Source organism: Larimichthys crocea, chromosome VI (genome assembly GCF_000972845.2).
Source record: "Larimichthys crocea isolate SSNF chromosome VI, L_crocea_2.0, whole genome shotgun sequence".
NCBI classification, from domain to species: Eukaryota; Metazoa; Chordata; class Actinopteri; family Sciaenidae; genus Larimichthys; species Larimichthys crocea.
In genome coordinates this window covers 4505239-4517948 of record NC_040016.1, presented here as the reverse complement: position 1 = coordinate 4517948, position 12710 = coordinate 4505239, and the positions used below count along the sequence as shown (strand labels likewise).

The 12710-nt window shown below is 43.5% G+C and overlaps 1 long non-coding RNA gene across 2 annotated transcripts in view; it reads right to left on the bottom strand.

Moving 5' to 3' along the window:
* The window catches only part of LOC113745929 (uncharacterized), a 56387-nt gene that overhangs the window by 600 nt on the left and 43077 nt on the right, over positions 1-12710 (bottom strand). Inside the window, exon 3 of one of the 2 annotated variants that reach the window (XR_003462497.1) lies at positions 5766-6207. The exons of the other annotated variant lie outside the window; for it this stretch is intronic. This is a non-coding gene — a long non-coding RNA (uncharacterized LOC113745929). Of the gene's footprint in view, positions 1-5765; positions 6208-12710 lie in introns of those variants that run through there. 2 annotated transcript variants of the gene reach the window in all.

Here is a 12710-nt window from a genome sequence, read left to right as displayed (position 1 = left end):
GCTGCCAGGAAGCAGGCCTCGACTCTGTTGCTCTCTCGTCTCCCCTCATCCTCTTTTTCTTTCGCTTTGTTTATCTTTTTTTCCCCCCGCCACTCTCCCTCTTTCTGCTCTCCTGTTTATTTTGTTTTGTCTTTTATTCTCCTTCATTCTGCCTCTGTGCTGGTCATTCTTTCTCTCCCTCCCCGTTTGGACGATTATGGTAAAATAAAGTGGCTGAGGGAACTTTGAACAGAGCCAGCCACTAATGAGTCTGCTCGATTAGGGCCAATTTGAGGTCATCATCACTGAGTTCAGCATACCCTCACACACCCACAGCAAAAATCATCCGATTAAACAGTCCAAGCTAAAAGTGGACTACTACCCCTCCCTGAACCCTCCACCCAGCTCACATCTGCTTGACTGCTGTGGAGGTTGATCTGCTGGGGTTTCCCAGAGGCTTGATCAGTTCAAATTGGAAATAATATTTATCCAGGGATTTATATAGTTGCTGTTCTGTCATCCAGTGTGGCTGAAGCACTGTGTTGTCAGTTTATGCTACAACAAAGCACCCACAACACTGACTTTGCTCTATACACACGGATACAGGACTGCAGGACTAAATCTGAGTGTTTGTTTTCAGAGAGAGGGGGGTGGGATCCCCCTCATCCACTTGCCTAACACCAGTGAAAATGTAACGCTCGTCTGCCAATAAGCAGTCCAGCCATCTGTGTGTAGCGTAGTGCTGTGGTTGCTGGGCTGTGTACAGGCCACGGCTCCAGCGGGTTGTGTGCTGCTGCAGCAGCCAGCGAGCCTGCTCGTCTGGGCTTGGCCGGACTCCCGGAGCCTGAGAGGGGAGACGGAGAGAGCCAGCGCTCTTCAATGAGGCCCTCCAGAGGGAAAGGGCAGCCCTCCCAAAAATAATACAGCAGTCTGCCAGGCCAGCGACTTCCATTGCTGCCCACGTCTGAAGACACACACACACACACACATACATGAACACGCATGTGTATATACATACAATGACGGTGTGTGACAAAGCTTCTCATGTCTGATGCAGAGGCAGTGTTTGTGGAAAGCAGTGTAGCCTGAAAAGACAATAGCTAGCAGGCACATGACATGCACGCTTGCTCTTGAAATGAATGCTTGGCTAAGTGTTTCGCATGTGCCACTGTTGGTCCATTTTCTAGCCCATTAAATTTATACAGACTCTGTAATGTAAGGGTTTGTATACTTTTTAGTCACAGAGTCTCACTAGACCAGCAGCTACAACGAACAAGACATCCCCCTTCAAGCTCACACCGTAAATTATGTGATACAAAAAGAGCCATAAAATAGGATGTTACTTATCTTCACTATCAAAGTGGCGTTCCATAGAAGTGATGAAGAGGAGAGATCTTGGATGCGTCGGCGGGGTGAACATGGTGGCCACCTAGATCAGAGCACCGAGAGGTTTATGACTTCAACCTGGAACTGGATGTTTCAACTCATCTCCACTCCCTACCGCCTTTTCGTTCTCCCCTCTGCTCTTCCGTTTGTCCTCAGCACCCCCCCACACACACCACCACCACCACCACCACCAGCGCTCATTCCCCCCTCTAAGCTCCATGTAACTCTCCATCTCTTCACCACCCCCCCTCCACCCGACTACTACTCCCACTCTTTTCTTGTCTCCCACTCCCCCAGTGTATTTGTTTTTCCATCAAATTGAATTAGTGGAATCAAAAGGTATCCCGACCATCCCCTCACAAAGTTGAGTTAGGGAGAGAGAGACATAGAAGATGAAAGGAAGTGGAGTGCAGTTCAGATGCAGGTCTCTTAGTGTGTGTATTGCAATGGGGGTTGACCTTTGTCTGGGCCTAACTAAAAAAGTATCCCTCCTTCCTCAGACCCCAAGAAGGATATTAAGGCTGCAAGATGGGACAGTATTTAGATAATAAAAACATAGAGTGTGTATTCCTGTATCTATTTAAGTTCAAACTCTCAGTAGGTTTCTTGTTTGCTGACCTCAAGAAAAAAGGAGAACTTATACTTTGCTATGCAATGATGCAGCTTTAACCAAGCTCTCAACTGTTTGAATTCTAATAGGTACCAAGTCATAGTGAGTGTGCTATTTTAAGATCCACACATGAACTTCCTCTTTTCATGGATCAAGACAAATTCATAGAAATACCCCCTTTGACAGGAAAAAGGTGGGTACATTCAGTAAAACACCTGGTGAGCACTATTCTTAGAAACCATTTGACACACTCGAAAAACTCTGAACACTTTTCAGATTAATCAACCGTAGCACGTACGTAGCGATGATGTGATCGGCAAAACTTTGACAGTAATGTGTCAGTCATAGAGAAGCAGAGCTGACAGCAGATAATCACTGATGACCTCTGTTGACAGGAAGCAACCGCATCCTGACCTACCAGAATGCCAAATCTCACTGATGATCTCTCCAAATGTCAGACTATAGTCATAAAAAGGCGAAAATGTTTTGATCATACATCATTTTTCTCTCCCCGCTGACCCCTACAGTTCTTCACTTCAGGCTGCTGCACTAGTTACAGCTGCATACCAAGCTTGGCTGAGGACAAGGCTGTTCAAAGCAGTGAAAAAAGAAAAGAAAAACAGGAAGTGAGAAGTTCAAACAGGAAAGACTTAAGTTGTACTATTAGGACCAATTAAAACCATAGATGTCTAACAGAGACAGTAAAAAGAGATTGATTACGAGGGGTGCAAGGTTTGTACAGTATTTAAGTGTAATTCTCTGCAGGGTAACATCCTGTGTACAGGAAGAGCACCAACCTCCTAAAATCAGTCTGCCACTGACTTAATTACATTTGTAAATTATTTCTTAAATTATCTGGGCTGTTGAACATTTTTACAATTTTTACAACAATTTAACCGTGAGTTCTCAATATTTCTCTGGGCTTACTTGAGCACGGATACACATTTTTGTACCTATGACCATCAAGTATTTTGAGCACTGAAGATGCCATTTCATAGTCAAACATAAAAAAAAAATGTAAATGTGAAAATAAAACAGCGACATAATTTGAAAATAAACATACTTTCTGAATGTAGCATCAATGGGATAGCTTGTTAATATGAAAGTAGAGAAGTGAAAGGGGTAAAGAAACAGAGAGTGTTTCACATCAGTCATCGGTGGCTGGAGGTAGACCTTAATGCCACCGTTTGTGGTTTTAAAAAGGTTTCTGGGTAGATTGTTGTAATAATGAAAGTGCTTTATGAGTGCATAGAGTTACAGGTCTTTGTGGCTGTGATGTTGTGTTCCCTCTCTAACTTGGCATCTTGGCCCACTCTAATGACAGGGATGTCACTGCCATGCTAATGTGTCTGGGCCCTTCTGTTTCCACACAATCCCTGCTCAACTGAGGTTTCGTATCCGCAATCCTGACACCATTCAGGTCCCTAAGCACATAAACTTGCTGCAATTTAAACTGAGACCATTATGAATTAGCATCAGTCATCTGACCGTTTCCCCCATTCTGGACGGTTCACACATTCTTTTCTACGGTAGTCGAGGGCGTAATCTGTTAAAACAGTGGCTGTCAGAAGCAGGGTGTGGACATTCAGAGAACCCCTCCCTCGACTCACCCTGAAAATGAGGTCAGTCTCCTCTCACCTGGGACAGGGAGCATTCAGGACGTTCACCTGGGACAGGTAGTGTTCAGCTCTCATTCATGCCCTGTTCTGCTGTACTGAGGCCCTTCTGCTCACCTGCTCCCAAAGACAAATTCATCCCCACTGTCTGAGGACAAATGAGCCCATTCATCTGGTAGCTCCCATTGACAAACCGGGGGGCAAGTACAGTACTAATGCCTGGGAGGGCTCAGGGGAGTGGGCGTCTGGACCTGCCATCCTCTTCCGCACCCATATAATGTCCCTCGCCATTCCCAGCCCCCGCCCCGCTCCACTCGCTTTCACTGGCAGGTAACTGAAGAAAGGCATGAGTGGGGGAGCTGAGGGCAGCCTGGCCCATGGCCAGGAGTGAGAGGATGGGACCCAGGTGCCTACCCCCGGATGGATCCTCTGGACACTCCCACAGGGACTGATGACCAGACAGAGAACGGAGGACTGTGGAGGACAGTAGAAGCCCGCAGAGACCTGCCGTGCCCTGCTCAGAATCCCAAGCTGTTCAGCTCGCTATTGTAGACTAACGAAGGTTGCCTGTGTGGTGGATTAAGTGACAGAGCTGCTCTGTGGCTGCCCTGAATTCACTTTGAAGCTTGCTTCATTCTCATGGACCAAGTTGTCCTTACAACAAAGCATAGCTACTCTTAATGCATTGTGGTATTCAGGTGCTTCTAGACATAACCGCTAAACCTCACTCACCAGCCAGGCCAGGCCTCATTTCAGTCCTGCTCATCTCGTCACTCATGCAGAAACACAGCATGTGGTGAGGGCATTCCTAGATGAATTTTTTTTCAGTGTTTATCTGCAGTACAAGATTTTGTTGTGTCTATGGCTTTGTTTACCCAATAGTTGTCAGGTTAATACAGGTAAGAAGACACAAACCCGCACATAGACATACACACACACACACACACACACACACACACACACACACACACACACACACACAGGATGGCATTAAGAAAAGGGGACAATGTATGAAACACAGTGTGCTTTATTTTAAAAAAGTGTAATATGATTAAACCATTAAAGGACCACAGGGACATTTTGGAGAGGGTTGAGAAAGATGAAAGTGTTATTTCTAAAGGGTAAAATTGTGGATGTGAGGAGCTCTATTAGATCCAAACAGCAGATAAAAAAATGAAGAAAAAAAGGTTTTGATATCTATGACTGTGTGTGTCAATGTTTTATTCCTATCTAAGAGTAAGCAAAAATTAAGCACTTCTAATTAACCCCTCTTTTCGATAACCCAGGTCAGGAAGGTCTGTAGCATGTATGACCACAAAACCCTCCAGATCCATGCACTGGACAGACAATCTGCTCTTCAACTGCCTCTCCTTATTTAACTTGTGTTTTACTTTAAACCAGTTTCAAGACAGGAGACGTCTGCAGACCTGCAACCATTACATAGTAGATGCCAGAATTCAGTGGAGACGGAAATTATCAGGGGCATCGCACACGCATACACTGCAGGCCTATCTGTTGAGGATCGGTATGAAAAAAGCGTTGTGCTCACTCATTGGCTCAGTGGGATGTTGCAACCCCAGCGCCTAACTGGTCCTTATCTCCCCTGAGCAGACTGCACAGTTTGATATGCATCTGCCATATTTGTCGGAAAGAAAAGACACCGATGCAAGCACGATGAGTCAAAAAAAGACGGGCCAGCGACATAAATGCACTTCCCTGCGGTTTCTGCATGATTGTGATCATTTGCTTGTCTGTGTCGGCTCCTTGGTTAAAAAAGACGCTTGAAACAAACAAAGTTATGGATGCACGATATTACGCACTTGCATTTGCTTGCACGTGGATATTGTAGTACACTTGATCATTCTGTGCTTACATGCCTGAACAGGTGTACAATTTAGGAGCCATGCTGTCCTGGAAGAAAATATGAAGCCAAAAGCAGATTGTCATCATTCCATCATGACCATTACCATGACGACAGATAAGGCCCTGTCCTCTTGTCGTCATAGCGGCCTTGCATCAGCTCCATCAGCTGCTGTGGCTAGCTGAGCCTCTGAATGTGCGGGTATGAGTTTCTATCTGAGGGCTATCTGGTCCGATAAGAGCTCAGAAAGAGACAGCAGAGCAACACGTTTACCACCAAGCTACCACTAAAGGTTGGAAAGGAGAGGGTTTCAAGTGTCATAAACAGCGTCTCCATATGCGTACACTGCTCTTGACGCAAGTGAACATGCAGGCAACCATTTGAGAAATTCTCAAATTATCCTCTCCAACATCTCTTCCATCAAGTGGCTCACAGGGCGGAGGTCATGTAGACAGGTATAACCTCTGTTCTCTTGCTCTGGTTGAGTCGAGTCTCTTTCTCTGTGCTACGTTTATGCCTCTGATTGACTTTTAGCCTGCCAAACCATCATTAATTGGCATCGTGCACGCAATGATGCATGCACACACAAATACAGAGCATCTAAGCCAGCTAATCCACCCTGCCAGTTGAACAACTGGTAACATGGTTAATCACCCGTGTAAAAATAAAGACAAGACCAAATTGACTGAAAGAATTATTTCATTTACTAGTCTGATTAAAACATTTCACCACTGCCATGGTTCACTGGAGATCATCTAAAAAAAAAAAAAGAAAACAACACATGAAAATTAATTAAAAGTCAGTGATGTAAACGGCTTCATTCAATTATGGGTGCAAATAACAAGCTCTGTAGCATGATAACTGGCACGCACAGACACATCAAATTAGCTTAGAAGAAAAATAGGGAATCAGGGAGCCACTTTGAAACTCTTTAAAAGGGCAGGACAGACTTCTTGAAACAGGAGACACTTTCTCCAAACAAGGGAAGCACTCTCCTGAATGGGGAAGAATGAGCAGTTTACGACACCCAGAAATGCTCGCTGGACACGAGCTTTGCCGACCTCGGGTCACTTCCCAACAGCCTTTGCTCCCGGTGTGACATCATAGGCCGCGGGGGAAGGGGAGAGGGGGGTGATAGTGAAGTGTGCTGAGACAGTAGGGTGCAGACCGAACGACGAGCGGACAGAGGCAGAGAAAGGCAGAGTGAGACAAAGGAAAAGTGTGGTGGCTGAGAGAGGGCTCTCTGATTCGTTTCCTTGGCAGGATGACAAAACTGTGAGGAATGCAGTGGAGAGGGGAAAGAGAAGTGATCAAGAGCTCAAGAACGAAAGGAGAGGAAAAAAATAGACGACAGACGAGGGGAGAGAGGCCTGCTGAATAAGCCAGGATGGCAGGGCCTTCCACTGATTCATTTCCCCTTTCCCACCCTATTACCATTCTCTGTTTCTGTCTCCCACTCTCTGCTGTCAGCACACGAGTGGAGGGGATAAAATGAAGGTGAGTGGTTGCTCTCTGTACATTGAAACATACAGATCTTTACATTGAAGGCAATCTGTACGAGCCAAGTCAATGAAACCTACAATGAATTTGGACACATACAAGCGTGCACAGATGCCGCAGAAACACACAAACACACACACACACACACACACACACACACACACACACACACACACACACACACACACACACACACATAATTACAGTGGAGAGGGCAACAGGCTGCCTCTGTCAGCCACATTTCACAGTGGCCTGTCATGGCCAGGCGTACCAGGCCTGCGGCCAACCGCTGCTTATGCTCTGGATAAACACTACCACCTCGGCTACATGGAGTTGCACACACACTCTCAGAGTGCCATCCAACACGCAAGCCCAGTCACACATACAGGCTGTGTGATTAATGGAGTGTGAGCATTAGATATGACAGCATTACTAAGCCTCTGTGATAAAGAGCCACACACAGCCACTCTGTTTCCTTTCCTTTCGTTTTTTGTGCCCATCGCTTGTGTCCATCCTTTGTCCACTGACTCAGGACTCCTGTCAAGCCACCTAGGCATTTTGCTCAGAAATACCACCTTGGCATAATGTTTCATTTTTAATTTGACAGTGATGAAATGCTCTGCCTCGGTAAAGTATTTTTAATACCTCCATTATACTTTACAGGCTCTATACTGAATACTGGCAGCAGATCCAAGTTTCGAGGACACACGCACCTACACGCACACTCACACACAGTAATAAAAGGACAGTGAGAACATTAGCAAGTCCAAAATCTGTGTCCAAGGCTCAGCGTGCATTAGACTTTTAATGGGTGTAAATGTTAAGCTCACAAAAATATATTCTGCTCTGAGGGCTGACAGAAGTGTATCCTCTGATATGTTCAGAAGACTGAACTGCAGCCCCATGTTTACACAGTGCTAAGTCAGGTCATGAGTCATTTGCACAGTTATTCAACAGTTCAGCTTGAATGTAGTTTGGCTTCATTATATGCCCATCATGTGACAGCAGTCAGCCGGAGTGCCCCCCTCCACGGCTCCATAGCTCCTCTTCCCTCCGCTGCATCTTCTCATGCCCGTCTCTCACCCCCCCACACTGCCCCCCACCCCTCCCACCTTCCACTGGCGCCTGTACGATTAGTTAGGGGTTGCCACAGGACATCATGTGACAAACAAGCAAACACATACAAACACACTGCCGAGTGTGTGCGCGCACGGACACGCACATACACACACACCAGCAGACGTACGAGCATGTAAACTACAAGCACCAACACATCCATTCGTCATTCTCCCTTCCATTGACTTTCATGTGGGCTAAGTTGAATGAGCAGTGGAGCGCTCCAACAATAGGATCCATTCTACTGGCAGCATTGAGGCTGTGTGTCCATGTGTGTTAGTCCCAGCAGTGGCCAGACACACCTTAAGGCAAAATTTTATCACTTACTTACTGTAGTTACAGGCTTGCCAAATCCAGAATTTGTAACTTGTTTTTTTATGAGACAAGTTAATTTATGCTGGTCATGAATCAGTATTTCGTAAGTATTTATATGGTTTGTCCTTTGACGACTCCATTCCCATTAATATTTCTCAGAAAGAAGACAGTTTAGGCTTCAAGCGCTTTGATTTATTGGGGGATTTCTCCATTTTGTGGCGTATGGATGTCGGAACAACAGGAAATATTAATATCTTGAAAGGAAGCCATTATGAGTATAACACCCTGTTGATCCCCAAACTCATTACTCGACCTTCTTACCTACAGTATCCAACCCAGCCTCGGCTCACTTGAAATCCCCCCAGTGTCCCTCCTCACTTTCCCTCGTCTGGCAGACCTCCAACGTCTGAAACTCTAGACAGCACTGGTTCTGCCCTTTCTACAAAATTTAGGAAGCCATTAGGAACATCAAATCATTACTTCAGGAAAAGGGAGAGAAAGATGTGTGTGCATGTATGTGTGTGTGTGTGTCTGTGTGTGTGTGTGTCGACAAAAAAGAGAAAAAAAGAACAAGACACACACAGAAACGGAGAGCTATCAGATTTCTCCTGTTCTCAGTCACTCCATTAGAATAATGTGCAGGGACCCATTTTACTAATACATAATGGAATGATACCCATAATAAATGAAATCACTGGCCAAGGGGAAAGGGTTACTGTAGTGGCTGTAACAACACACACACACACACACACACACACACACACACACAGACACACACACTCCCTGTAAGAAGTCCTCATTTTGCATACTAGCATGCACTAATAAAAAGAAACAAAAAGTGAAGCCACGTAACTCAAAAATGTTATTTTCATGAGACAAACTGATCAAGCATGGACTAACTGCAGAGACAGCAACCTCAGCATATGTGTGCACTATGAACACAACACACATTGGATGAAAAAATGACAGAAACACAAAAGAAACAGACACGACCACCTGTTAGATTTACAACAAAAGCAAGTGATTCCTCTTTTCACGTCCTCTAACACTTCTGCTTTCCCCCCCAACTCTCACTCTCACTCTCTTTCTCGTTACTGCGCTGTCACCCCAACACTAATCCAGTTCAAATGTAAACAGGCTTAGGTCTTCATTCCTCACTTAAACCGTATCAAATGTATCAAAGCGGAGGCTCAGTGGTGTCCTTGGCTACAGAGGGGTCAGACCGGGGCCACACGGGGCCACACACTCTACTCAATTAGCCCGAGAGCCAGTTAGTCTGACTGACCAACACTGTGTGCGTTTCTTTCTGCTTATGTGTGTGTGTGTGTGTGTGTGTGTGTGTGTGTGTGTGTGTGTGTGTGGCAGATGGACTCAGTACGTGCACATCCATAACTCTGTCTGTGTACATACAGTAGTGCAACATATGAGTGTGTAATCATATGCGAGTGTGTGTGACTGAATGTCAATGGTGCTGTGTACTGGGTTAATGGGTCAGTTCACGGTTATAAGAGGCATGAGTGTGTGTATATAATCGAGTGTGTGTGTGTGTAGCAGGGACATGGCGTCACAAAGCTGCATCAACCAAAAGGGAAAATATGTAAAAGGTTGTCTGCGGGCTAAGAACAATAATGCAGTCTGTGTGTGCAGCAACATTATTTCTCTGGTTAAGTCAGAAGCCCTGGAGGAGTCCTCAATGGCCTTGAGAAGACATCGCTTCTTTTTGCTAACAGCCCTGAATATTTTTTTTTATTTTTTATTTTAAATATAACACAGAATACAAACCCCTCTCAGATGAGATACACATGGATTCTACAAGTTAATTAGAGCCACTTTTGACTTTAAATCTCAAACAAGTATCTTTAACAAAGAGCAAATTACCAAACACAACCAGTTAATCAAAGCCACAACTTGTAACCAGGAAACCGAGGAAGTTTACTTAAAGACACTTCACACAAGTGCCAAAGTTAGCCATTTTGTTGCTGATTAAAATCTCCCATTAGTGTCTCATTTTAAAAGATAATTTAGCCATTTCTCTTTTTTTTCCTGAGGGGATTGTCGCTTCTCACATGGAATGGTTTTCCAAAGATAAAATCCTTTCATCTACCCTTTGACCTTTCCTATAACATGATGGTGCATCCATGGTTGATACATATGTGGGAAAGCTCCCATTATCTTGTTCTATCGTGGAACAGGAGGAGAGGAAGGGTCCCAGGAGACTTTAATTACAATCAGTTTTTTTGTCAAGCTCCAATCTCATCAGCTACCAACATCTTACTGCTCACATTCACAAGCTTGAGCCAATTGGGTACAATAAAACTAATTAGCAAAAATGAAAACACAGTTCAGCTTCACTGAATAATTTCTCACCAGAGTCATTTCTCTCTATCATTATGAGCAACATACAGGGGTCCCTCGTTTATCGCGGGGGATACGTTCTAAAAATAACCCGCAATAAACGAAATCCGCGAAGTAATCAGCTTTATTTTTTACAATTATTATATATGTTTTAAGGCCGTAAAACCCCTAACCACACACTTTTATACACTTTTCTCAGACAGGCATTAACATTTTCTCACATTTCTCTCTTATTTAAACACTTCTCCCTTAGCCAATCAGGACGCCAAACACAATGCCCGTTCATACTGTACAGTACGCTGTAAAAAAAAGCATGCAAAATTACACAAAAAAAATCCACGAAACAGCGAGGCCGCGAAAAGCGAACCGCTTTATAGCAAAGGACAACTGTATTTTGTTGGCTCCACAAGCCCCTTAAGGGCCCTCTGGTATAAGGGACAATCTCAATCCCAAACCCATCCCTCTTCCTCAGGCACTCAACTGTCAATCTGACCCTGATCTGGGAACCCGGTCTTATCTGATCCCTCAGGACTCCCTGGGGGGAGGTGGAAGGGTAGAGGTGGGGCATCCCAGCCAAGCCAAGCCAAGCCATGTCTACATACCTCCCCATCAACAGCTACCGCCAAACTTTCACCCCGAGAGGTACAACCTAACGGTGTTTTAATAGATATAAACAGGCATAAAGTTTAACAAAATCTGGCACTGGGTCTAAAATGGGACAAAGATGGGTTTAGTTTAGTTAAAACCCTATTAGCATTACCACAAGTTACCTGATTTAAGATGTTTATATCATAAAGGGAAACGTAGAATCAAAAATATCTTTTACAATGGTTAAAGATGCATTTAGGTCCTTTACTTTAGTATATAAAAATAATACTTCTACTATATTACATCGTACTTAAAAACATGTTAGTATGATGAACGAAGATGATCAGACTGAATGCTTTCAATCTAAAATGTTAATCTACTAAATAAATTCTGACCGCAACTGCCAGATAAATTAGTGAAATAAAAGCACAATATTTCCGTCTTATTGTAGTGTAGTAGTAATAAAAAGTAGTATAAAATGTAAATATTCAAGTCCCTCAAAGTCAGTACATAAGAAGGATCTACTTTAGTACAATACTTTTAGCTAGGTTTATTGTTATGATATATTTAGAAAATACTTATTTTCCATATAAACACAGTCAGAAGGATGATTATGTGATTAGAAAGAGCATCAGATTCACTCCTCATGTCTACAAACATGAAGCAGATTCTATCAGGAGGACCGACATTTAACTGCTGCTTCAATAACATATGGGTTAATGCTACTTCACTGGAAACTCGTGAACTGGATGAGAGAAGTGATAATGCATTTAAATTTGGACGGAAAGGAAAGTTTGATGAAATATGGTCACATTTTATGAACTAGTTCAACCAGACTAGACACATACAACAACATAAGGAAATATGAAATACAAAAATCACTATCTCCCCATCTTCATTACTAGATTCCCACTTACAGAAGCATGATCCAGACAGACTCAGTGACACCGGTCCATTGACGTCAGGTTGTAGACATCCACCCTCTGCCATCTTTTTTTTTTCTATTTTCTTTTTATTTTAGTAATATTTTCTATATATTTTTATTTAACAGTTCTACTCATTTATGTTAATTGCTTTGTTAATTGCTATTCTCTGCTGATATGACTGTTGGTAAGACAAAGCTCTCTGCGTTCTGAAAATTTTATTATAGGATATTTATTGTTTATCGCAAATCTATAATTCTACAAAATACTTTGTATGGCCTGTCACCTCATGTTTGTTTTTTACATTACTCTTGTTTACTACTACTATACTATTAATATTATTATTTGCAATATTATCATCCTTTGCATATTATATAAAGTATTGTCCTCATAAAGCTCATTGTGACTTACAAAACAATGATAATAAAATAACAGTGAAACAGGAACTGATACTTCAACGC